The 25,193-nt window shown below is 43.4% G+C and overlaps 1 pseudogene; it reads left to right on the forward strand.

Moving 5' to 3' along the window:
- Positions 1 to 14,830: 14,830 nt before the first annotated feature.
- LOC139180959 (germ cell-less protein-like 1 pseudogene) lies at positions 14,831 to 18,264 on the forward strand (annotated as a pseudogene).
- Positions 18,265 to 25,193: the final 6,929 nt, after the last annotated feature.

Below are 25,193 nucleotides of genomic sequence, written 5' to 3' on the forward strand. Positions count from 1 at the left end.
GGGACAGGGCTGGAAGAGCCATTTTCCGGAAGGAGACAGAACTCCAGGTGCTTTCCCTGGGAAAGGATGAAGAGCTAGAGGTGGTGAATCTGGAGAACGAAGATGTGGTTTTCCCCATATATGTGACCTGTAATTTCCTGTACCTCCCCAGAGAGGGGCGTTTCCCTGAGTGAGGACTCCTGAAAACAAAATCTCAGAGAGGTGAGCAGCTCTTTTCCTGGGGTCAGGGACGACCAGCTTTGTCCAGATGCCAGCTCCTTCTGCGGGACCAACCGGACTTGCCCACCTCTGGTGGCCCACCTCTGTCAGAGTCTTTGTTGAACTGTAGCTCATAATACTTGAGATCGTTTACCTGAGCCTATGAAGAGGAGAAATGTTAAAGCCCTGCTCCCCCAACACCTTTAGACCTCATTTGTGCTGTTAAAGTGGCAACCTGTCCTCCTGGTTTACCATCCATCAATGCCCCCTCCCATCATTTCTGCAAAGTCAAAGACCAGTTGACTTTAGAGAGAACCTGTGAACCTACCTACTCTACTACTGCTGGTGAAACTCTTTTAAAATATGCATTTCCTTTAGCTTGATTAAAGGAATGTTAAAGAAACCGTTTGGTTTCTCTTTCAGTTCGCGTGTTTAGAGCCACTCTGCCCCACTCATTACCACCACTACCGCTAGCTTCCTTTGGATTGCTTCCCTTTCCCCATTCCCTGCCACTGAGTGTGTAGTACTTGGTTCCCATGATCTCTCACTCTGTGAACGCACCCAGGCTACACTGATGATCTTCTCTTTATTGGTTGTTCCTCAACATTCTTAGGTTAGTTGACTTCATATCGTATCTTGATGTTACTTTGGCTTTATTTTGACTTTCCTAGCATTTTAACCCTAGAAAGACGCCTCCAATCTTATACAACCCTATATTGGGGGTGGAGTGGAAGGCGGCAGATTGATGCTATGAGGACATCTCGGTACTAGACAGACTTTTTCTGTGGCATACAGCCACGAATTATTTATGCACCAGAATGCACTCTCTAAGCACGCTGATGGCCTTTGCCCTTCAGAAACATTTGACGTTGGAATTGTACGTGGAAAGACTCTTTCCCGCTTAAAAACAGGTCTGGTAACCTCTGGAAAGAAACGCTTTTGAATTATAATGGGAATTATTTGGCATCTGGAAGTGGGATCACGAGAAGTCCACACTAGTAATCAAAAGGGTAAGATAAAAAGTGTTTTTGTCACAAAAGGAGAAGCACACTAGTCACGATTTGAATTTGTTAGTTTCTGATTACTGTTAACTTACAAATTGTCACCATCCCATTCCCTCCATTGAGTCATTTTGAGGTCAAAGAATGGAAAACTCTATTTAAGAATCCATATAAATAATAAATACATGCTTGGAAAGAGTGTGATAAATTAATACAAGATGAACAAATAAAAAAAACTAGTATACTCTATTGGTGTTTGGCAGATTCATGTTGATGTATGGCAAAACCAATACAATATTGTAAAGTAATTAGCCTCCAATTAAAATAAATAAATGTACATTTAAATTAAAAAAAAAAAAAAACAGTCACCAGATTTAAGGCTTTACTTAGTTGAAATCAGAATTTTCCTTACTGGTGGTTTATGTTTCTCTTCCCAATTAGATTTTATCCATTGTCCATCAGTGAACAAATTACTTTTGACTTTATCCATTCATTCATTCCTTTTCCTCTTTAAGGAGATTTGAAAGGCTTCCTTATCCCAAACCCACATACTAGGATTAGAGTAATATTTACGTGACAGTTACTTATATGAAATGGTTCAACCAGGAAGCTGCTGTTGCATCCTTCGATGTTTGCCCTTAATTTTGCAGCCCCCTACCCTTTCTTGTGTTCCCTTATATTCCATATACCTAACCAACTACAAACAATAGACTTCATTTTATTTGTGTTTAAAAATAACTGGGGAGAAGAGTAAGTCATGATTCAGTTGAAACGTAAAAATTATTGTTATTTTTTTTTTCGGTAAGAATTTCACTTTCTTTATGTAAACTCTCTAAGCAATTTGAAATCACTTGTTCTTGAGCTGAATGCCAAGATGCCATTTCATCTAAACAGAGGTATCCTCAGTTGGGAAATTCAGAGACTACTTAGCTACAAGTGTACCTTGACTGAAAGATCTGCTTTTGTTTTCCTACCCAACGAGCTTTAAATCCTTAAATTGCTTGTTGCCGCTTACAATAGAAAGATGTTCAATAATGTACAAACAGTGACAGCTGAAATACACTCATTTAAACATTTAAACTCTCACAAACCCTGACTGTTGCCATTTGCCAGTTTGGGCAATTTATCCAATACCTGTCTCTATTTTTTCTCTCTCTTTTTTTTTCTTTTCTTTTTGACTGCTCAGGATGAGGAAGAAACCTTTTCCCATGTTGATACTCATTTTGTTAGCCTCTTCGTAAAGGCATGGGGAGATGGGGAGGCAGGGCGACGAACAGTCATGGTAATGCTACAGGAAAACATCAAGCTAAATAACAGCAAAGTAAACGCCACACTAAAGGAGATGGTACCCCTATGGGATACCACGTGGTCCTTGACAATGATGAGGATTTATCCCTGTCTCTGTTTTTCCCTCTCTGTATGTCTGCCACTCTCTCTGTCATCCCCTATCTCTGTCTCCATGATGTCTGTCTGCATCCCTGTCTAATTTCTATCTACCTCTGTCTTTGTCTTCCTCAGTCTCTGTCTCAGACTGCCTATCTTCGTCACTCTCTGTCTCTGTCTTACTGTCCGTTATCTTTCTGTTTCTCTGTTTCTGACAATCTGTTTGTGTCTGGGTCTCTATGTTTCTGTCTCTGTCTCTGTATTTCTCCAGTGCTTCTGTATCCGTCTGTATCTGCATCTCTCTGTGTCTCTTTCTCCATCCGTCTGTCTTTGTCTTTCCCTTTCTGTCCCGATCTGTCTCTGTCTTTCTCCCCACCCCCAACCTTGTTTCTCTCTGACTCTCTCTCTCCCCATCACTATCTCTATGTCTGTTGGCTCTCTTTCAGTGTGCGTCTGTCTTTCTCTGTCTCTCAGTCTGTCTGTCTCTGTCTTTCTATCTGTGTCAATCAGCCTCTGCCTGTCTCCCTGTCTCTGTCTGCAACCATCATTCTTTGCCTTAGTTTGAATGGGTGTCTGTTTGTCCCTGTCTGTGCCTGGCTTCCTCTGCCTCCCTGTCTCTGTCTCCATCTATTTCTACCTGTCTCTGTCTGCCCCTTTCTGTGTATGCCTTTCTAGCTGTCTCTTTTGCGGGAGGAGGTACAATTTCTGAGTCTGTCCATCTGTTGGGCTTTCTCAGCCTGCCTGACCAGCTATCTCTGTTTTTCTGTCAGGCTGTCCTGTCTCTGGCTGTTTCTACATCTGGTTCTGTTGCATCTTTTGATAGTCCATCTCTGCTTCTGCCTGTCTTAAGGAGACAGGAATGAAATGTTATTACAATTCGGTAGACAAACCCTCTTCTGTCATCTTCCCTTCCAGTGGTGTCCTAGAGATAGATGCTGGAAGAAGATAAAGCTTAGCATTCGTGTGCAAAGACACAAGAGACTTAAATAAACAATGACTTATGAAGGAGAAAGCAGTGCCCCAGGGATGGAAGTGGGATGGACACAGACAGCAGACCAGTGTAAATTATGCTACTGTGGAAAGGGTCTATATATAAACGGCACAAAGATGACACTGAAATTTCGATGAAAGATAAATCATGTGCTGGAAAAAGAAAACCAACTTTTTAAGAGGAAAATAAAAAGAAGAGGGAGTGTCCAGCCACAAGGTCTACAGGAAGGTACTTGCCAAGTCTCAGCCACAGAATTTGGACATGAAACTGCCTGGTGAGAGTTAAAATAGCAAAATTCACCTATTTTATATAAGCACATCACATCAGTTTAGTCATGCGATTAAACTTAAACTTTTGAATTGGGCTCAGCAAACACACACACGCACACACACACACACACAGACACACACACACACATGGAAATAAGTGGATTGAAGCAGAATCCAAGGTTTTTATGTCATCACCTGTTCAGCTAGTAACATGACTTCTAAGACATTCATACACACACACACACACACACATTTATATTTTATGAGCCCTCATGAGGTTCCACCCTTTCCTCGTCCACTCAGCTACCTGGGCCTTGATGCCCTTCCCTTTATTCAAGATAAATCTCTTGAAAGGGGTGTGTCATCTGCCCCCTGTTCTAAGGTTTACTTGCTTGACTCCAGGCACCATCTATATGTCATAGACTCTCAAATTCATAGCCCATGCACAGACCTCTTCTTTGAATCCAGACCTATAGCCAGCAGTCTGCCCCACCACTTGGAAATCTCAAAGGTGGTGCGATCTACAAAGGAACAAAATAGAACGTATAGTCCAGGCAACCAATTTTAATCTAAATGTAGATTCCTTCCTCATTTGAGTAAATAAATAGAAAGACACTGATGCTGGTAAGGAGAAAATAACCAGGATGTTAGCTGAAACTTATACTTCTTCAAGTGCTTGTGTTTCAGAAGTAAAATTTGTCTATTCATGACATTCTAAAGAAAGGTGGCAATTTTTTTTTCTAGTAGTAAGAGAATTGAAATTTACCTCATTTATTTAGACAATAGCCAATTGATATATGAACAGTCTTCGGGAATGATTTGTTCTAACAGTGCAGATGAAAGTTTGGTTTAGTCTGTGAACACGTTTTCCATGTCAGTTGCTATGATTAGATTCTGAGATCAGACACCAAAGGATAAATTTCACTCCACATTGTAGCAAACTTCAACTATCAAACTTGGTTTAAAGACCAGCAGGGTAATAAGATGCAGTGGAAGGAACAAAAACTATCTGGGCAGATTCAAGGTAAGATTTGAATACCCAAAAGATCCTTAATTCTCTGAGCAGTATTCATCACATAAACACACTGCATTACATTGGTGATGTCTGTCAATTATTTTAAAAAATAAAAATAAAAATAGTACATGGTGATGGCAAAAATAGGAATTTACAAGCAGCTGATGGTTTTGATTAGCGTGTTTGCTGTACATGGGATTTTATGAAGAGTGGTGACTCTAAGTGAATTAAAATCATCCAAGCGGTCACGAAGAGCATGTTTTGGGTGAAGGCAAGTGGCTGAGTATGGTCCACCACAGGTGAGGAGACTTGCTGTAGAGGTATATTCTTAAAGATGGTAGCCCCTAGTCGTATGTGATTATTTAAATGGATTAAAATTAAATAAAATGGAAAATTCAGTCTCTCAGTCTCACTCGCAGCATTTGAAGTGCTCAATGGCTACATGTAAACCCGTGGCTACTATACTGTGCGCAGCGCAGATATGGAACATCTCTATCAGCGCAGAGGATTCTGTGAGATAGTGCTGTTCTATAATCAGTCATTCCAAGTAAAATTTACATTTCTTTCTGCTTCTGAATACATAGGTCGCCTGGATAACCTATGTGGGGGTGGGTGATGTTTGTGGGGATGGGGAGGAGTTAGAAAATCGGACATACAGAATGGTCACATTTGGATTTACAGGGTCTCATCAGGGTCTTATTTGTCTCACTGTGCTTACCGAGATGTTATGGAGGCTGGGGACAGGGCTTGAGGAAGGTTGGTAGCCACCCAAAGGAACCGTTTGTTCTGGAACCCTGTGCTTTGGAATGTGAAGAATTTGGGTCTAATCTTCTGTGGCCCATACAGCATCTGACCTGGTGGTCAGGCCATCATCTCAAACTCATTGTCCAAAACTCAACCTTTGCTTTCTTTCTCCCATTCCACGATCATGAATATCTATTTTCAATGTATTTGATGGTTGGTCTTTTACTGTTCATATTGTTAGTATCTCCACCAGTATACTAGCCCTCTTCTCAGTCGCTAGGCCTTGAAATCGCTGGTTGAAAGGATACAAAATAAATGTCTTTGTAAACTGAAACTTACATTAGAAATAATAGCATGTGGGGTTATTGTAAATACATTTAGATACAAATACGTAAATACATAAATCAAATACATTTGAGTCTTCTGCTTTGCTTTGCCATCAGGCTTAACGTGATATGATATTTCGATGCCTCCCAGCTTAAGACCAGCAGGAACACATTTGTAGTTGAACAATCTGAGTTTATTATTCTTTGCAGTGAAGGAGAACATACACAGTGAAGGAACTGTGGGCCACACAAGTACGTGGGTGATAGAAAAGGGATGTTAAGAGATTTGGGCTTGGGACTTCCCTGCTGGTCCGGTGGATGAGCCTTTGCCTTCCAAAGTAGGTGGTGTGGGTTCGCTCCCTGGTTGGGGAAACTAAGGTCCCACATGTCTTGTGGCCAAAAACCAAAACATAAAAGAAAACAAACAAACTAACAACAAAAAAAAAACAGAAGCAATATGGTAACAAATTGAATAAAGACTAAATAAAGGGACCACCTCAAAAAAAAAAATTAAAGAAGAAAAGAGGTGGGCTTGTTTTAGGTGATTTGGGTGAATTTTTAAAGAAGCAGAGCTCTGATCTGGATTGGATACTGTCAGGAAGACAGGGAATTCCTATGACAGTATCTTAATAAACCTTTTGTATAGAGAGAATAGATTAGAGTGAGGTTAAAGCTACAATTGCTGAAAACAAACAAAGAAACAAAGCAAAGGGGAAAACAAAACCCCCAAACTAGCAGTCACTCATACTAGCTAGGAGAGGGATATACGGTGATTTGTACAGTGATTTTGCTTTTGTCTGTGCTAAGGAACAAAAAAATCATGAAGTGGCCTTTGTTTTGTCTCACTTTATCATGATCTCAGAGTGACAAGATCTCATGATCTCACCTGAAGTTGGCATTCCCTGAGATTTTTTTCAATGTCTAATGGGAGAATAACATGTCCTAGCCTGGATGTCAAGAGATATTTTTTAGTACCCCCTTCTGGCCACAAGCCATTAACCCATGTTATCTAGATTATCAACATTGCTCTGAGTTTGATGATCAGGAATTTGTTTAGAGAATGTAGTCTGTAGTAGGACATGGATTGGTCTCTCCTGCTCCTTTTGCAGTAGAATGCATCATTGAATACTCTGGTGTGACACGGGCTGTGCAATAGCATTTAAGACTCCAGACAGGATGCATTGGCCAACTGCAAAACAAGTAATCAAACGAAACACAATGATTATTAGTCCTTGCAACAGGACTTGAAGTCAAGGGCTTGGATTATAAAAACCAGGCAATGAATCCAGCTGGGTTCACCTTTGAGCACCACATGACTTTTGTTAGAATCAAAGACAAGTTTTGGACCACCCTTGCTAGTTATGATTTTCCCTAATGTGAGAATAGCAAGTCACAAAGCCTATATGAATAGGGAGTCAGTTATTCTTTGTGTGTGTGTGTGTGTGTGTGTGTGAGAGAGAGAGAGAGAGAGAAAGAGAGAGAGAGAGAGAGTCGCTCAGTCATGTCTGACTCTTTGCAACCCCATGGACTATAGCCCAGGAGGCTCCTCTGTCCATGGTATTCTTCAGGCAAGAATACTGGAGTGGGTTGCCATTCCCTTCTCCAGGGGATCTTCCCGACCCAGGGACCGAACCCGGGTCTCCTGCATTGCAGGCAGATTCTTTACCATCTGAGCCACCAGAGAAGCCCTTCCTGGTGAGTTTTTAAAAGAAATTGGTTTGACTGTTACTGGATAATCCCCTCTCTCTAACCCCTCCCCCCTCCCCCACCCGTTTCTGGGAAACAAGATCTGCTGGAATGTTTAGTTTAACATATCACAGAGTCTCAACAATTATCCTGAACACACAAGATAAGTTAGCGTATGCCATATGGGTGTTATATAAGATGTTACATAACAAATAGTACCTCATTGTGGCACGGCCTCTATCAGGAGAATAAGCATCATTTGTTACAACTAGAGACAGCCGATTTTGTGTTCCTCAAGGTAAGTGATGTATTTAGCAGAACTTCCCTCGTGTGGCTCAGCTGGTAAAGAATCCACGTGCGGTGGAGGAGACCTGGGTTCGATCCCTGGGTTGGGAAGATCCCCTGGAGAAGGGAAAGGCTACCCAGTCCAGTATTGTGGCCTGGAGAATTCCACGGACTGTATAGTCCATGGGGTCGCAAACAGTCGAACACGACTGAGTGACTTTCACTTTCAACCAGTTTCACAAAGCAGGCTGACTATCATGAACAAATGGAATATCTTGAGCAAATTTGACTCTCAGGGTCAGGGTGGCTCCAATAATGGAGCCTACTCTTGATTGAGTGGGACTCACCGACAGGGCGCAGGAATGGCCGAGAGGAGCTACCCCGCGTCTCAGGTAAGGGGCGGTGGCCGGGAGGAGCAATCCCAAGCCCGAGGCCAGGGGCGGCGGCCGGGAGGACCGACCCCACATCCAAGGAGCCGTGGCTGCCTGGGCGCAGGAGGCCTAGAGGAGCTATCCCACGTTGAAGGTCAGGAAGGGCGGCGGTGAGGAGATACCCCTCGTCCAAGGTAAAGAACGGCGGCTGGGCTTTGCTGGAGCAGCCGTGAAGAGATAACCCACGCCCAAGGTAAGAGAAGCCCAAGTAAGACGGTAGGTGGTGCAAGAGGGCATCAGAGGGCAGACACACTGAAACTGTACTCACAGAAAACTAGTCAATCTAATCACACTAGGACAACAGCCTTGTCTAACTCAATGAAACTAAGCCATGCCCATAGGACAACCCAAGACGGGTGGGTCATGGTGGAGAGGTCTGACAGAATGTGGTCCACTGGAGAAGGGAATGGCAAACCACTTCAGTATTCTTGCCTTGACAACCCCATGAGCAGTATGAAAAGGCAAAAGGAGAGGATACTGAAAGAGGAACTCCCCAGGTCAGTAGGTGCCCAATATGCTACTGGAGATCAGTGGAGAAATAACTCCAGAAAGAATGAAGGAATGGAGCCAAAGCAAAAACAATACCCAGCTGTGGATGTGACTGGTGATAGAAGCAAGGTCCGACGCTGTAAAGAGCAATATTGCATAGGAACCTGGAATGTCAGGTCCATGAATCAAGGCAAATTGGACGTAGTCCAACAAGAGATGGCAAGAGTGAATGTCGACATTCTCGGAATCAGCGAACTCAAATGGACTGGAATGGGTGAATTTAACTCAGGTGACCATTATATCTGCTACTGTGGGCAGGAATCCCTCAGAAGAAATGGAGTAGCCGTCATGGTCAACAAAAGAGTCTGAAATGCAGTACTTGGATGCAATCTCAAAAACGACAGAATGATCTCTGTTCGTTTCCAAGGCAAACCATTCAACATCACAGTAATCCAAGTCTATGGCCCAACCAGTAAGGCTGAAGAAGCTGAACGGTTCTACGAAGACCTACCAGGCCTTTTAGAACTAACACCCAAAAAAGATGTCCTTTTAATTATAGGGGACTGAATGCAAAAGTAGGAAATCAAGAAACACCTGGAGTAACAGGCAAATTTGGCCTTGGAATACGGAATGAAGCAGGGCAAAGACTAATAGAGTTTTGCCAAGAAAATGCACTGGTCATAACAAATACCCTCTTCCAATAACACAAGAGAAGACTCTACACATGGACATCAACAGATGGTCCACACCAAAATCAGACTGATTATATTCTTTGCAGCCAAAGATGGAGAAGCTCTACACAGTCAGCAAAAACAAGACCAGGAGCTGACGGTGGCTCAGATCATGAACTCCTTATTGCCAAAATCAGACTTTAATTGAAGAAAGTAGGGAAAACCTCTAGGCCATTCAGGTATGACCTAAATCAAATCCCTTATGATTATACAGTGGAAGTGAGAAACAGATTTAAGGGCCTAGATCTGATAGATAAGAGTGCCTGATGAACTATGGAATGAGGTTCGTGACATTGTACAGGAGACAGGGATCAAACCATCCCCATGGAAAAGAAATGCAAAAAAGCAAAATGGCTGTCTGGGGAGGCCTTACAAATAGCTGTGAAAAGAAGAGAAGGGAAAAGCAAAGGAGAAGAGGAAAGATATAAGCATCTGAATGCAGAGTTCCAAAGAATAGCAAGAAGAGATAAGAAAGCCTTCCTCAGCGATCAATGCAAAGAAATAGAGGGAAACAACAGAATGGGAAAGAGTAGAGATCTCTTCAAGAAAACAAGAGATACCAAGGGAACATTTCATGCAAAGATGGGCTCGAGAAAGGACAGAAATGGTATGGGCCTAACAGAAGCAGAAGATATTCAGGAGAGGTGGCAAGTATACACGGAAGAACTGTACAAAAAAGATCTTCACGAGCCAGATAATCACGATGGTGTGATCACTGACCTAGAGCCAGACATCCTGGAATGTGAAGTCAAGTGGGCCTTAGAAAGCATCACTATGAACAAAGCTAGTGGAGATGATGGAATTCCAGGGGAGCTATTTCAAATCCTGAAAGATGATGCTGTGAAAGTGCTGGGCTCAATATGCCAGCAGATTTGGAAAACTCAGCAGTGGCCACAGGACTGGAAAAGGTCAGTTTTCATTCCAATCCCAAAGAAAGACAATGCCAAAGAATGCTCAAACTACCACACAAGTGCACTCATCTCACGTGCTAGTAAAGTCATGCTCAACACTCTCCAAGCCAGGCTTCAGCAATACGTAAACCGTGAACTTCCAGATGTTCAAGCTGGTTTTAGAAAAGGCAGAGGAACCAGAGATCAAATTGCCAACATCCGCTGGATCATGGAAAAAGCAAGAGAGTTCCAGAAAAACATCTATTTCTGCTTTATTGACTATGCCAAAGCCTTTAGCTGTGTGGATCACAATAAACTGTGGAAAATTCTGAAAGAGATGGGAATAGCAGACCACCTGACCTGCCTCTGGAGAAATCTGTATGCAGGTCAGGAAGCAACAGTTCGAACTGGACATGGAACAACAGACTGGTTCCAAAGATGAAAAGGAGTACGTCAAGGCTGTATATTGCCACCCTGCTTATTTACCTTCTATGCAGAGTACATCATGAGAAACGCTGGACTGGAAGAACACAAGCTGGAATCAAGATTGCCAGGAGAAATATCAATAACCTCAGATATGTAGATGACACCACCCTTATGGCAGACAGTGAAGAGGAACTAAAAAGCCTCTTGATGAAAGAGAAAGTGGAGAGTGGAAAAAGTTGGCTTAAAGCTCAACATTCAGAAAACGAAGATCATGGCGTCCGGTCCCATCGCTTCATGGGAAATAGATGGGGAAACAGTGGAACAGTGTCAGACTTTATCTTTTTGGGCTCCAAAATCACTACAGATGGTGACTGAAGCCATGAAACTAAAAGACGCTTGCTCCTTGACAGGAAAGCTATGACCAACCTAGATAGCAGATTCAAAAGCAGAGACACTACTTTGCCAACAGAGGTTCGTCTAGTCAAGGCTATAGTTTTTCCTGTGGTCATGTATGGATGTGAGAGTTGGACTGTGAAGAAGGCTGAGTGCCGAAGACTTGATGCTTTTGAACTGTGGTGTTGGAGAAGCCTCTTGAGAGTCCCTTGGACTGCAAGGAGATCCAACCAGTCCATTCTGAAGGAGATCAGCCCTGGGATTTCTTTGGAAGGAATGATGCTAAAGCTGAAACTCCAGTACTTTGGCCACCTCATGCGAAGAGTTGACTCATTGGAAAAGACTCTGAGGCTGGGAGGGATTGGGGGCAGGAGGAGAAGGGGACGACAGAGGATGAGATGGCTGGATGGCGTCACTGACTCGATGGACGTGAGTCTGGGTGAACTCCGGGAGTTGGTGATGGACAGGGAGGCCTGGCGTGCTGCGATTCATGGGGTTGCAAAGAGCTGGACACGACTGAGCGATGGATCTGATCTGATCTGATCTGAAAGTCATTTAGCAAACGAAATCAGATGACATGGATATGTCACTGGGCTATACTTAATAGAAGTTCTTGATTGAAGTTCTTACTGATGATTCTACTATTACTTCTAACGATATTGTTTTCTATACTGCCTGCTTCAAGAAGTGTTGTTCCTTACATTATCAAGTGTGTGACTGAGCCACTGATATAATGATGGTGTGCAGCTCCATATGAAATCCATAAGTATAATGGTGTGCCTCTGTATATAAGAAGCAACAAGACAGAATATTTTCCTGGACCAAGAGACTAGTAAGACAGGTGTGGTCCAGAGACTTTTGTTACTCACAGGGCCTAGTCCAGTAATAACACACTGAGTGGCCTATCAGTGAGATCTTTGACAGACCTGCGAATGAACCCTCCCAGCACCATGGAACAAGATGGTAATGAAATGCTCTGCGAACCATGGTCAAACTCATGGCCATAAAAGGGCCCTGCTCTGGCAACTGGCACTTGCTATCTGCCTCTACAAAGATTAACTCATGGACACTACAGCTGCTGACCTTCAACGTCCCCTGAAAGGAGTTCAGGGTGAAAATCAGAAATTAGGCACTCGCTCTGTGTTCTGGAAAAATGGACAAAACAGGCCTTTGGATAGTTAGAGATTTTCAGGTAAAGATTTTCTTGAGCCCAAATTCTTGCATCTTCTCATACCTAGAAAAGCACCTAAGTTGTTAATGGGGACAACTATTTTGGCTTTTACAGTAATACCACAGTAAGAAGCCAAGGCCTACCTGGACAAACTTTGACAACTGGCTACCTCAAGCACCTGTCTACGCTGGGTTATAGACTCATTCACCTGAAAAGAAATTATAAGATTTATTTTGTCTGTTAAATTTCAGGTTTTCATTCTTTCAGCTACTTCTAACTGGGTTTTTTATACCTACATTCAAAATGTATATGAATATGCCAGATGGCTCCATTCTTATAAATAGGGCAGCCCAAGTGTTGACTCTACCCAGACCAGGATCAAAGTTACTATCAAATGTAAGCTGATTCTTGCAGGTTATTCTTGGACTGCTGATTACAGTAATTCATCTACTGATATTTGGTCTCTGCCTTTTAATCTACTTATCTAGTTTGTTCTTTCTAAAGGATACAGTGGCTTCCCAGACAAAGTAACAGTGATGCAGAGATTCTGGCCACTCTTCAAAATGGACTCCCCTGATGTTCCACCATGGTTACAGATACAATCTTGGTTTACAAGCTCTCCTTTGTGAAAAACTATCTTGACTACAATCATTGTAATCATTCTGTTTTTTGCTGTTTGCTCCTTACATATATAACTGTGTATTTACTACTTGGGGCCCTTGGATCAGAAACCCTAAGTAAAAGGGTAAGGAGAATATGTTGCTTCAACCGCTTAGGGTCAGTGCCCCTCACCTGCAGGAAGCAGTTACTGACAGATTTCTCTGCCCCTTTCCCCTCAGCAACAATATTCTCCTAAAATAAAAAGGGGGAACTGAGAGAGTTAACTTAGGCAGGTTGATAAGGAGTCAAAGCCTAAGGCCCCTTTAAGGAGGAGATAAACATTCTTTCTTTTTCACATTCTTTGCTATAGATATGTAGGCCTCGTAGGCCGCAGTATCTCTTATTCAAGGACATGTCTTTTTTTTTTTTTTTTAAGCTTTGGATATATGTTATGGGAGAAGGTCTGGGTAAAAACTTCCACAGCTGTAGCTCTGGGTTAACCTGTTCCTTCTGGCTAATCTCGTGCTGATGTCATCCCAGGAGGTATGTTACAGGAAAGGGTCTGGAAAAATTCTCGAAGTCTTGAGGTATCTTTTATCTAGTCTCAGCAGCTAGTTGAGAAGTGTATAACGCCTTGCTTAAAGTAGTGAGGTGGGTTCTCTCCTGCTCCCTTCTGACGTCTATGTCTGAAGCTTTTTCTGTCACTTTCACTTTAGATAAAATCTACACAATGCTCCAAGTGACTGAGACTGTCTTTGGTCCCGAGTTAAATCTTCTCCTTCGGAGACCATGAATCTGGCGGCACTGTTCACCATTCACCATTAGCTGTCACAACTCTAGAGTCAGTATTCATGTTTCTCTCATGCCAAGCACCACTCAACCTGAAGCATTATATAGACCTTCTTATCAACTTTCTATAGCCATCTAACAGAGAATATTTAAAATGTGATTTAAGGTTATCCTGTCCTATTCAAAGTGTGTAAACATTCTACTCACATGATTTGAATAGGGCAGAATCTTTGCGACCCCATGGACACGAGTTTGCAAGTCTCTGCTATTCATGGAATTTTTCAGGCATGAATACTGGAGTGGGTTGTCGTTTCCTCCTCGAGGAAGTCTTCCCAACCCATGCCTCATGCGTCTCCTGCATTGGCAGGTGGATTGTTTACCACTGGGAATGTTTGGGAAGCCCCAAACATTCTACTTAGGCAAGGTCAAATGACCTGAGAGACTTACCGTTTTCAAAGTTTTTTCCCTTGCATTGTACTTTCCTTGTCATTGAAAGGTCCACACTCTCTCTACACCGTATACTTTGTTTAGCATATAACACTTGTCGGTATTTAATATTATTAATTTCCTCAAAAATCAAAATCCATCTCATTCATTCCTCATTTCTTTCAGTGTTTAAGTTTGTTACATGCTTAGCTGGTGTCTAAAATAGAGACAAAAGCAAAGACTGGGCAAACATTGCCACTTTTATCACAGAAAATGTTTTGACAGCCGCAAATGATGGGATAACCTAAGAAAATAATTACAGAAATTAAGGTGCATAGAGCACAGAGCTGGAACCAAGACGTAATTATCCAAAAAAAGGAGTGATCAGTAATTATGTCAAATGGGGAAGAGGAAATGATGTTCTTAAGATTCATGGGGAAAATTCATACACAAAGTCCTCTGTTCCACCAGTATCCTACGAAGGGAGCCCCAGAGAAATCATCCCTGGAGGGAAAGATACACAGAGTGGAATTCCTGGTACAGAGTGCACTGATCCTGTGATGGGGAGTGGGAGGGGTAGGGGAAAGCCTCGTGGGTGTGGCTTTGCGTGGCGTCCAAGATGACGTCACAAACATCAGCCGTATCCAACGACACCGTGGGCTGAGCTAGTGCCAGTGGCGGCTGCGTCTGGTGAGGAAGCTTGCCCTCTGCACCCCTGAGGTAAAAGCCATGGGAGCAGTCAACAGTCAGATGCCCTCGAACAGAGTGGGGCATGCCCCAGAGGAGCCAGGTGCCCCTGAGGGGGAGGAGGAGGCCGAGGAGGTAGCAGTGGCAGTGATAGAGGAAGGGGAGGAGAGCGAAGAGGCCAGACCCACCACTAGCCAAGGGCGCCACAAGCGGAAGACAGGCCCAGAAGGGCAGCTCACAAAAGCGCCTCACAGGAAGCGAGCAAAAGACCGTTTAGAGTCCGTTTATAAGACACTTTTTCTGAGAGGAGAAGGGAGTGACGTGCAGATCCGTGCCTTGGGGAAGGAGTGGAACTTGCACAAGGTCTACTTGTGCCGGTCAGGATACTTTGCTAGCATGTTCAGTGGTGCGTGGCGTGAGACAACCATGGATACTGTAGAGTTGCAGATGCCTGACGAGAACATTGATCGTGAGGCACTGCACGAGGCTTTAGGTTCCCTGTACCGAAACTCTGTGCTCATCCCACCCGGTCGAGTGGTCCCCATGCTGGCCACAGCCAGCATGCTGCAGCTGGACAAGCTGATTCAGCAGTGCGGAGAGATAATGAAGGAGACGGTCAGTGATCAGACCGTGTGCAGCTACTACTGCTCTGCTGAGAGCTACGGACTGCAGAACATCAGGGCCATGTGTCTTCAGTGGCTGCTGGACAACCTGATGACCCAGCATAGTGAGGAGTTATTGAGAGAAGTTAGCCTGGATCTCATGAAAGAGGTCATTGCCTCTTCAGAGCTCTTCGTGATGGAGGTAGAGATGGATGTGTACACGACGCTGAAAAAGTGGATGTTCCTGCAGCTGCAGCCGACATGGAGAGGCCCCCGCAGAGACCTACTGCCTGACGCCGACTCGTGGTTTGCCAGGTCCAGGCAGGAGTCAGAGGGCACCCCTTTCCTGGAGACCGAGCAGGGCAGAGCCTTCGTGCCAGCGTTCCAGCAGCTGCGGCTTGCCTACATGATCTGCGACCTGCCGTCAGCACGCATCATCGACCAGGATGCACTGATCCCTGCCACGTGGCTGACCCCAGTGTACAAAGAGCAGTGGCTTGCCCTCCTCCGGGCTGAGCAGACCAGAGACCTCGGGCCCGTGGATGTCTTCGAGTCCGACCTCCAGAGGACCAGCATGCGGTGCGGGGGCCAGCTCCTCAGGGATAAGCAGTGCACCTGGCGGTGGGCAGGCTTCAACGTCGGCTGGGACTTGGTGGTGTGCTATGCCAACCGGCGCATCATTTTCAAGCGCAGCGTGCTGAACAAGTCTTGCGGTCTCGGGGTCAGCTTACTCTGGCAGAGAAAGGTCGCGTTCCGCTTGCGCCTGGCCTCCTTGGACAGGGCTGGAAGAGCCATTTTCCGGAAGGAGACAGAACTCCAGGTGCTTTCCCTGGGAAAGGATGAAGAGCTAGAGGTGGTGAATCTGGAGAACGAAGATGTGGTTTTCCCCATATATGTGACCTGTAATTTCCTGTACCTCCCCAGAGAGGGGCGTTTCCCTGAGTGAGGACTCCTGAAAACAAAATCTCAGAGAGGTGAGCAGCTCTTTTCCTGGGGTCAGGGACGACCAGCTTTGTCCAGATGCCAGCTCCTTCTGCGGGACCAACCGGACTTGCCCACCTCTGGTGGCCCACCTCTGTCAGAGTCTTTGTTGAACTGTAGCTCATAATACTTGAGATCGTTTACCTGAGCCTATGAAGAGGAGAAATGTTAAAGCCCTGCTCCCCCAACACCTTTAGACCTCATTTGTGCTGTTAAAGTGGCAACCTGTCCTCCTGGTTTACCATCCATCAATGCCCCCTCCCATCATTTCTGCAAAGTCAAAGACCAGTTGACTTTAGAGAGAACCTGTGAACCTACCTACTCTACTACTGCTGGTGAAACTCTTTTAAAATATGCATTTCCTTTAGCTTGATTAAAGGAATGTTAAAGAAACCGTTTGGTTTCTCTTTCAGTTCGCGTGTTTAGAGCCACTCTGCCCCACTCATTACCACCACTACCGCTAGCTTCCTTTGGATTGCTTCCCTTTCCCCATTCCCTGCCACTGAGTGTGTAGTACTTGGTTCCCATGATCTCTCACTCTGTGAACGCACCCAGGCTACACTGATGATCTTCTCTTTATTGGTTGTTCCTCAACATTCTTAGGTTAGTTGACTTCATATCGTATCTTGATGTTACTTTGGCTTTATTTTGACTTTCCTAGCATTTTAACCCTAGAAAGACGCCTCCAATCTTATACAACCCTATATTGGGGGTGGAGTGGAAGGCGGCAGATTGATGCTATGAGGACATCTCGGTACTAGACAGACTTTTTCTGTGGCATACAGCCACGAATTATTTATGCACCAGAATGCACTCTCTAAGCACGCTGATGGCCTTTGCCCTTCAGAAACATTTGACGTTGGAATTGTACGTGGAAAGACTCTTTCCCGCTTAAAAACAGGTCTGGTAACCTCTGGAAAGAAACGCTTTTGAATTATAATGGGAATTATTTGGCATCTGGAAGTGGGATCACGAGAAGTCCACACTAGTAATCAAAAGGGTAAGATAAAAAGTGTTTTTGTCACAAAAGGAGAAGCACACTAGTCACGATTTGAATTTGTTAGTTTCTGATTACTGTTAACTTACAAATTGTCACCATCCCATTCCCTCCATTGAGTCATTTTGAGGTCAAAGAATGGAAAACTCTATTTAAGAATCCATATAAATAATAAATACATGCTTGGAAAGAGTGTGATAAATTAATACAAGATGAACAAATAAAAAAAACTAGTATACTCTATTGGTGTTTGGCAGATTCATGTTGATGTATGGCAAAACCAATACAATATTGTAAAGTAATTAGCCTCCAATTAAAATAAATAAATGTACATTTAAATTAAAAAAAAAAAAAAACAGTCACCAGATTTAAGGCTTTACTTAGTTGAAATCAGAATTTTCCTTACTGGTGGTTTATGTTTCTCTTCCCAATTAGATTTTATCCATTGTCCATCAGTGAACAAATTACTTTTGACTTTATCCATTCATTCATTCCTTTTCCTCTTTAAGGAGATTTGAAAGGCTTCCTTATCCCAAACCCACATACTAGGATTAGAGTAATATTTACGTGACAGTTACTTATATGAAATGGTTCAACCAGGAAGCTGCTGTTGCATCCTTCGATGTTTGCCCTTAATTTTGCAGCCCCCTACCCTTTCTTGTGTTCCCTTATATTCCATATACCTAACCAACTACAAACAATAGACTTCATTTTATTTGTGTTTAAAAATAACTGGGGAGAAGAGTAAGTCATGATTCAGTTGAAACGTAAAAATTATTGTTATTTTTTTTTTCGGTAAGAATTTCACTTTCTTTATGTAAACTCTCTAAGCAATTTGAAATCACTTGTTCTTGAGCTGAATGCCAAGATGCCATTTCATCTAAACAGAGGTATCCTCAGTTGGGAAATTCAGAGACTACTTAGCTACAAGTGTACCTTGACTGAAAGATCTGCTTTTGTTTTCCTACCCAACGAGCTTTAAATCCTTAAATTGCTTGTTGCCGCTTACAATAGAAAGATGTTCAATAATGTACAAACAGTGACAGCTGAAATACACTCATTTAAACATTTAAACTCTCACAAACCCTGACTGTTGCCATTTGCCAGTTTGGGCAATTTATCCAATACCTGTCTCTATTTTTTCTCTCTCTTTTTTTTTCTTTTCTTTTTGACTGCTCAGGATGAGGAAGAAACCTTTTCCCATGTTGATACTCATTTTGTTAGCCTCTTCGTAAAGGCATGGGGAGATGGGGAGGCAGGGCGACAAACAGTCATGGTAATGCTACAGGAAACCATCAAGCTAAATAACAGCAAAGTAAACGCCACACTAAAGGAGATGGTACCCCTATGGGATACCACGTGGTCCTTGACAATGATGAGGATTTATCCCTGTCTCTGTTTTTCCCTCTCTGTATGTCTGCCACTCTCTCTGTCATCCCCTATCTCTGTCTCCATGATGTCTGTCTGCATCCCTGTCTAATTTCTATCTACCTCTGTCTTTGTCTTCCTCAGTCTCTGTCTCAGACTGCCTATCTTCGTCACTCTCTGTCTCTGTCTTACTGTCCGTTATCTTTCTGTTTCTCTGTTTCTGACAATCTGTTTGTGTTTGGGTCTCTATGTTTCTGTCTCTGTCTCTGTATTTCTCCAGTGCTTCTGTATCCGTCTGTATCTGCATCTCTCTGTGTCTCTTTCTCCATCCGTCTGTCTTTGTCTTTCCCTTTCTGTCCCGATCTGTCTCTGTCTTTCTCCCCACCCCCAACCTTGTTTCTCTCTGACTCTCTCTCTCCCCATCACTATCTCTATGTCTGTTGGCTCTCTTTCAGTGTGCGTCTGTCTTTCTCTGTCTCTCAGTCTGTCTGTCTCTGTCTTTCTATCTGTGTCAATCAGCCTCTGCCTGTCTCCCTGTCTCTGTCTGCAACCATCATTCTTTGCCTTAGTTTGAATGGGTGTCTGTTTGTCCCTGTCTGTGCCTGGCTTCCTCTGCCTCCCTGTCTCTGTCTCCATCTATTTCTACCTGTCTCTGTCTGCCCCTTTCTGTGTATGCCTTTCTAGCTGTCTCTTTTGCGGGAGGAGGTACAATTTCTGAGTCTGTCCATCTGTTGGGCTTTCTCAGCCTGCCTGACCAGCTATCTCTGTTTTTCTGTCAGGCTGTCCTGTCTCTGGCTGTTTCTACATCTGGTTCTGTTGCATCTTTTGATAGTCCATCTCTGCTTCTGCCTGTCTTAAGGAGACAGGAATGAAATGTTATTACAATTCGGTAGACAAACCCTCTTCTGTCATCTTCCCTTCCAGTGGTGTCCTAGAGATAGATGCTGGAAGAAGATAAAGCTTAGCATTCGTGTGCAAAGACACAAGAGACTTAAATAAACAATGACTTATGAAGGAGAAAGCAGTGCCCCAGGGATGGAAGTGGGATGGACACAGACAGCAGACCAGTGTAAATTATGCTACTGTGGAAAGGGTCTATATATAAACAGCACAAAGATGACACTGAAATTTCGATGAAAGATAAATCATGTGCTGGAAAAAGAAAACCAACTTTTTAAGAGGAAAATAAAAAGAAGAGGGAGTGTCCAGCCACAAGGTCTACAGGAAGGTACTTGCCAAGTCTCAGCCACAGAATTTGGACATGAAACTGCCTGGTGAGAGTTAAAATAGCAAAATTCACCTATTTTATATAAGCACATCACATCAGTTTAGTCATGCGATTAAACTTAAACTTTTGAATTGGGGTCAGCAAACACACACACGCACACACACACACACAGACACACACACACACATGGAAATAAGTGGATTGAAGCAGAATCCAAGGTTTTTATGTCATCACCTGTTCAGCTAGTAACATGACTTCTAAGACATTCATACACACACACACACACACATTTATATTTTATGAGCCCTCATGAGGTTCCACCCTTTCCTCGTCCACTCAGCTACCTGGGCCTTGATGCCCTTCCCTTTATTCAAGATAAATCTCTTGAAAGGGGTGTGTCATCTGCCCCCTGTTCTAAGGTTTACTTGCTTGACTCCAGGCACCATCTATATGTCATAGACTCTCAAATTCATAGCCCATGCACAGACCTCTTCTTTGAATCCAGACCTATAGCCAGCAGTCTGCCCCACCACTTGGAAATCTCAAAGGTGGTGCGATCTACAAAGGAACAAAATAGAACGTATAGTCCAGGCAACCAATTTTAATCTAAATGTAGATTCCTTCCTCATTTGAGTAAATAAATAGAAAGACACTGATGCTGGTAAGGAGAAAATAACCAGGATGTTAGCTGAAACTTATACTTCTTCAAGTGCTTGTGTTTCAGAAGTAAAATTTGTCTATTCATGACATTCTAAAGAAAGGTGGCAATTTTTTTTTCTAGTAGTAAGAGAATTGAAATTTACCTCATTTATTTAGACAATAGCCAATTGATATATGAACAGTCTTCGGGAATGATTTGTTCTAACAGTGCAGATGAAAGTTTGGTCTAGTCTGTGAACACGTTTTCCATGTCAGTTGCTATGATTAGATTCTGAGATCAGACACCAAAGGATAAATTTCACTCCACATTGTAGCAAACTTCAACTATCAAACTTGGTTTAAAGACCAGCAGGGTAATAAGATGCAGTGGAAGGAACAAAAACTATCTGGGCAGATTCAAGGTAAGATTTGAATACCCAAAAGATCCTTAATTCTCTGAGCAGTATTCATCACATAAACACACTGCATTACATTGGTGATGTCTGTCAATTATTTTAAAAAATAAAAATAAAAATAGTACATGGTGATGGCAAAAATAGGAATTTACAAGCAGCTGATGGTTTTGATTAGCGTGTTTGCTGTACATGGGATTTTATGAAGAGTGGTGACTCTAAGTGAATTAAAATCATCCAAGCGGTCACGAAGAGCATGTTTTGGGTGAAGGCAAGTGGCTGAGTATGGTCCACCACAGGTGAGGAGACTTGCTGTAGAGGTATATTCTTAAAGATGGTAGCCCCTAGTCGTATGTGATTATTTAAATGGATTAAAATTAAATAAAATGGAAAATTCAGTCTCTCAGTCTCACTCGCAGCATTTGAAGTGCTCAATGGCTACATGTAAACCCGTGGCTACTATACTGTGCGCAGCGCAGATATGGAACATCTCTATCAGCGCAGAGGATTCTGTGAGATAGTGCTGTTCTATAATCAGTCATTCCAAGTAAAATTTACATTTCTTTCTGCTTCTGAATACATAGGTCGCCTGGATAACCTATGTGGGGGTGGGTGATGTTTGTGGGGATGGGGAGGAGTTAGAAAATCGGACATACAGAATGGTCACATTTGGATTTACAGGGTCTCATCAGGGTCTTATTTGTCTCACTGTGCTTACCGAGATGTTATGGAGGCTGGGGACAGGGCTTGAGGAAGGTTGGTAGCCACCCAAAGGAACCGTTTGTTCTGGAACCCTGTGCTTTGGAATGTGAAGAATTTGGGTCTAATCTTCTGTGGCCCATACAGCATCTGACCTGGTGGTCAGGCCATCATCTCAAACTCATTGTCCAAAACTCAACCTTTGCTTTCTTTCTCCCATTCCACGATCATGAATATCTATTTTCAATATATTTGATGGTTGGTCTTTTACTGTTCATATTGTTAGTATCTCCACCAGTATACTAGCCCTCTTCTCAGTCGCTAGGCCTTGAAATCGCTGGTTGAAAGGATACAAAATAAATGTCTTTGTAAACTGAAACTTACATTAGAAATAATAGCATGTGGGGTTATTGTAAATACATTTAGATACAAATACGTAAATACATAAATCAAATACATTTGAGTCTTCTGCTTTGCTTTGCCCTCAGGTTTAACGTGATATGATATTTCGATGCCTCCCAGCTTAAGACCAGCAGGAACACATTTGTAGTTGAACAATCTGAGTTTATTATTCTTTGCAGTGAAGGAGAACATACACAGTGAAGGAACTGTGGGCCACACAAGTACGTGGGTGATAGAAAAGGGATGTTAAGAGATTTGGGCTTGGGACTTCCCTGCTGGTCCGGTGGATGAGCCTTTGCCTTCCAAAGTAGGTGGTGTGGGTTCGCTCCCTGGTTGGGGAAACTAAGGTCCCACATGTCTTGTGGCCAAAAACCAAAACATAAAAGAAAACAAACAAACTAACAAACAAACAAACAAAAAAAAAACAGAAGCAATATGGTAACAAATTGAATAAAGACTAAATAAAGGGACCACCTCAAAAAAAAAATTAAAGAAGAAAAGAGGTGGGCTTGTTTTAGGTGATTTGGGTGAATTTTTAAAGAAGCAGAGCTCTGATCTGGATTGGATACTGTCAGGAAGACAGGGAATTCCTATGACAGTATCTTAATAAACCTTTTGTATAGAGAGAATAGATTAGAGTGAGGTTAAAGCTACAATTGCTGAAAACAAACAAAGAAACAAAGCAAAGGGGAAAACAAAACCCCCAAACTAGCAGTCACTCATACTAGCTAGGAGAGGGATATACGGTGATTTGTACAGTGATTTTGCTTTTGTCTGTGCTAAGGAACAAAAAAATCATGAAGTGGCCTTTGTTTTGTCTCACTTTATCATGATCTCAGAGTGACAAGATCTCATGATCTCACCTGAAGTTGGCATTCCCTGAGATTTTTTTCAATGTCTAATGGGAGAATAACATGTCCTAGCCTGGATGTCAAGAGATATTTTTTAGTACCCCCTTCTGGCCACAAGCCATTAACCCATGTTATCTAGATTATCAACATTGCTCTGAGTTTGATGATCAGGAATTTGTTTAGAGAATGTAGTCTGTAGTAGGACATGGATTGGTCTCTCCTGCTCCTTTTGCAGTAGAATGCATCATTGAATACTCTGGTGTGACACGGGCTGTGCAATAGCATTTAAGACTCCAGACAGGATGCATTGGCCAACTGCAAAACAAGTAATCAAACGAAACACAATGATTATTAGTCCTTGCAACAGGACTTGAAGTCAAGGGCTTGGATTATAAAAACCAGGCAATGAATCCAGCTGGGTTCACCTTTGAGCACCACATGACTTTTGTTAGAATCAAAGACAAGTTTTGGACCACCCTTGCTAGTTATGATTTTCCCTAATGTGAGAATAGCAAGTCACAAAGCCTATATGAATAGGGAGTCAGTTATTCTTCGTGTGTGTGTGTGTGTGTGTGTGTGAGAGAGAGAGAGAGAGAGAGAGAGAGAGAGAGTCGCTCAGTCATGTCTGACTCTTTGCAACCCCATGGACTATAGCCCAGGAGGCTCCTCTGTCCATGGTATTCTTCAGGCAAGAATACTGGAGTGGGTTGCCATTCCCTTCTCCAGGGGATCTTCCCGACCCAGGGACCGAACCCGGGTCTCCTGCATTGCAGGCAGATTCTTTACCATCTGAGCCACCAGAGAAGCCCTTCCTGGTGAGTTTTTAAAAGAAATTGGTTTGACTGTTACTGGATAATCCCCTCTCTCTAACCCCTCCCCCCTCCCCCACCCGTTCTGGGAAACAAGATCTGCTGGAATGTTTAGTTTAACATATCACAGAGTCTCAACAATTATCCTGAACACACAAGATAAGTTAGCGTATGCCATATGGGTGTTATATAAGATGTTACATAACAAATAGTACCTCATTGTGGCACGGCCTCTATCAGGAGAATAAGCATCATTTGTTACAACTAGAGACAGCCGATTTTGTGTTCCTCAAGGTAAGTGATGTATTTAGCAGAACTTCCCTCGTGTGGCTCAGCTGGTAAAGAATCCACGTGCGGTGGAGGAGACCTGGGTTCGATCCCTGGGTTGGGAAGATCCCCTGGAGAAGGGAAAGGCTACCCAGTCCAGTATTGTGGCCTGGAGAATTCCACGGACTGTATAGTCCATGGGGTCGCAAACAGTCGAACACGACGGAGTGACTTTCACTTTCAACCAGTTTCACAAAGCAGGCTGACTATCATGAACAAATGGAATATCTTGAGCAAATTTGACTCTCAGGGTCAGGGTGGCTCCAATAATGGAGCCTACTCTTGATTGAGTGGGACTCACCGACAGGGCGCAGGAATGGCCGAGAGGAGCTACCCCGCGTCTCAGGTAAGGGGCGGTGGCCGGGAGGAGCAATCCCAAGCCCGAGGCCAGGGGCGGCGGCCGGGAGGACCGACCCCACATCCAAGGAGCCGTGGCTGCCTGGGCGCAGGAGGCCTAGAGGAGCTATCCCACGTTGAAGGTCAGGAAGGGCGGCGGTGAGGAGATACCCCTCGTCCAAGGTAAGGAACGGCGGCTGGGCTTTGCTGGAGCAGCCGTGAAGAGATAACCCACGCCCAAGGTAAGAGAAGCCCAAGTAAGACGGTAGGTGGTGCAAGAGGGCATCAGAGGGCAGACACACTGAAACTGTACTCACAGAAAACTAGTCAATCTAATCACACTAGGACAACAGCCTTGTCTAACTCAATGAAACTAAGCCATGCCCATAGGACAACCCAAGACGGGTGGGTCATGGTGGAGAGGTCTGACAGAATGTGGTCCACTGGAGAAGGGAATGGCAAACCACTTCAGTATTCTTGCCTTGACAACCCCATGAGCAGTATGAAAAGGCAAAAGGAGAGGATACTGAAAGAGGAACTCCCCAGGTCAGTAGGTGCCCAATATGCTACTGGAGATCAGTGGAGAAATAACTCCAGAAAGAATGAAGGA

This window comes from Bos indicus, chromosome X (assembly GCF_029378745.1).
Source record: "Bos indicus isolate NIAB-ARS_2022 breed Sahiwal x Tharparkar chromosome X, NIAB-ARS_B.indTharparkar_mat_pri_1.0, whole genome shotgun sequence".
In the NCBI taxonomy this organism is placed as follows: domain Eukaryota; kingdom Metazoa; phylum Chordata; class Mammalia; order Artiodactyla; family Bovidae; genus Bos; species Bos indicus.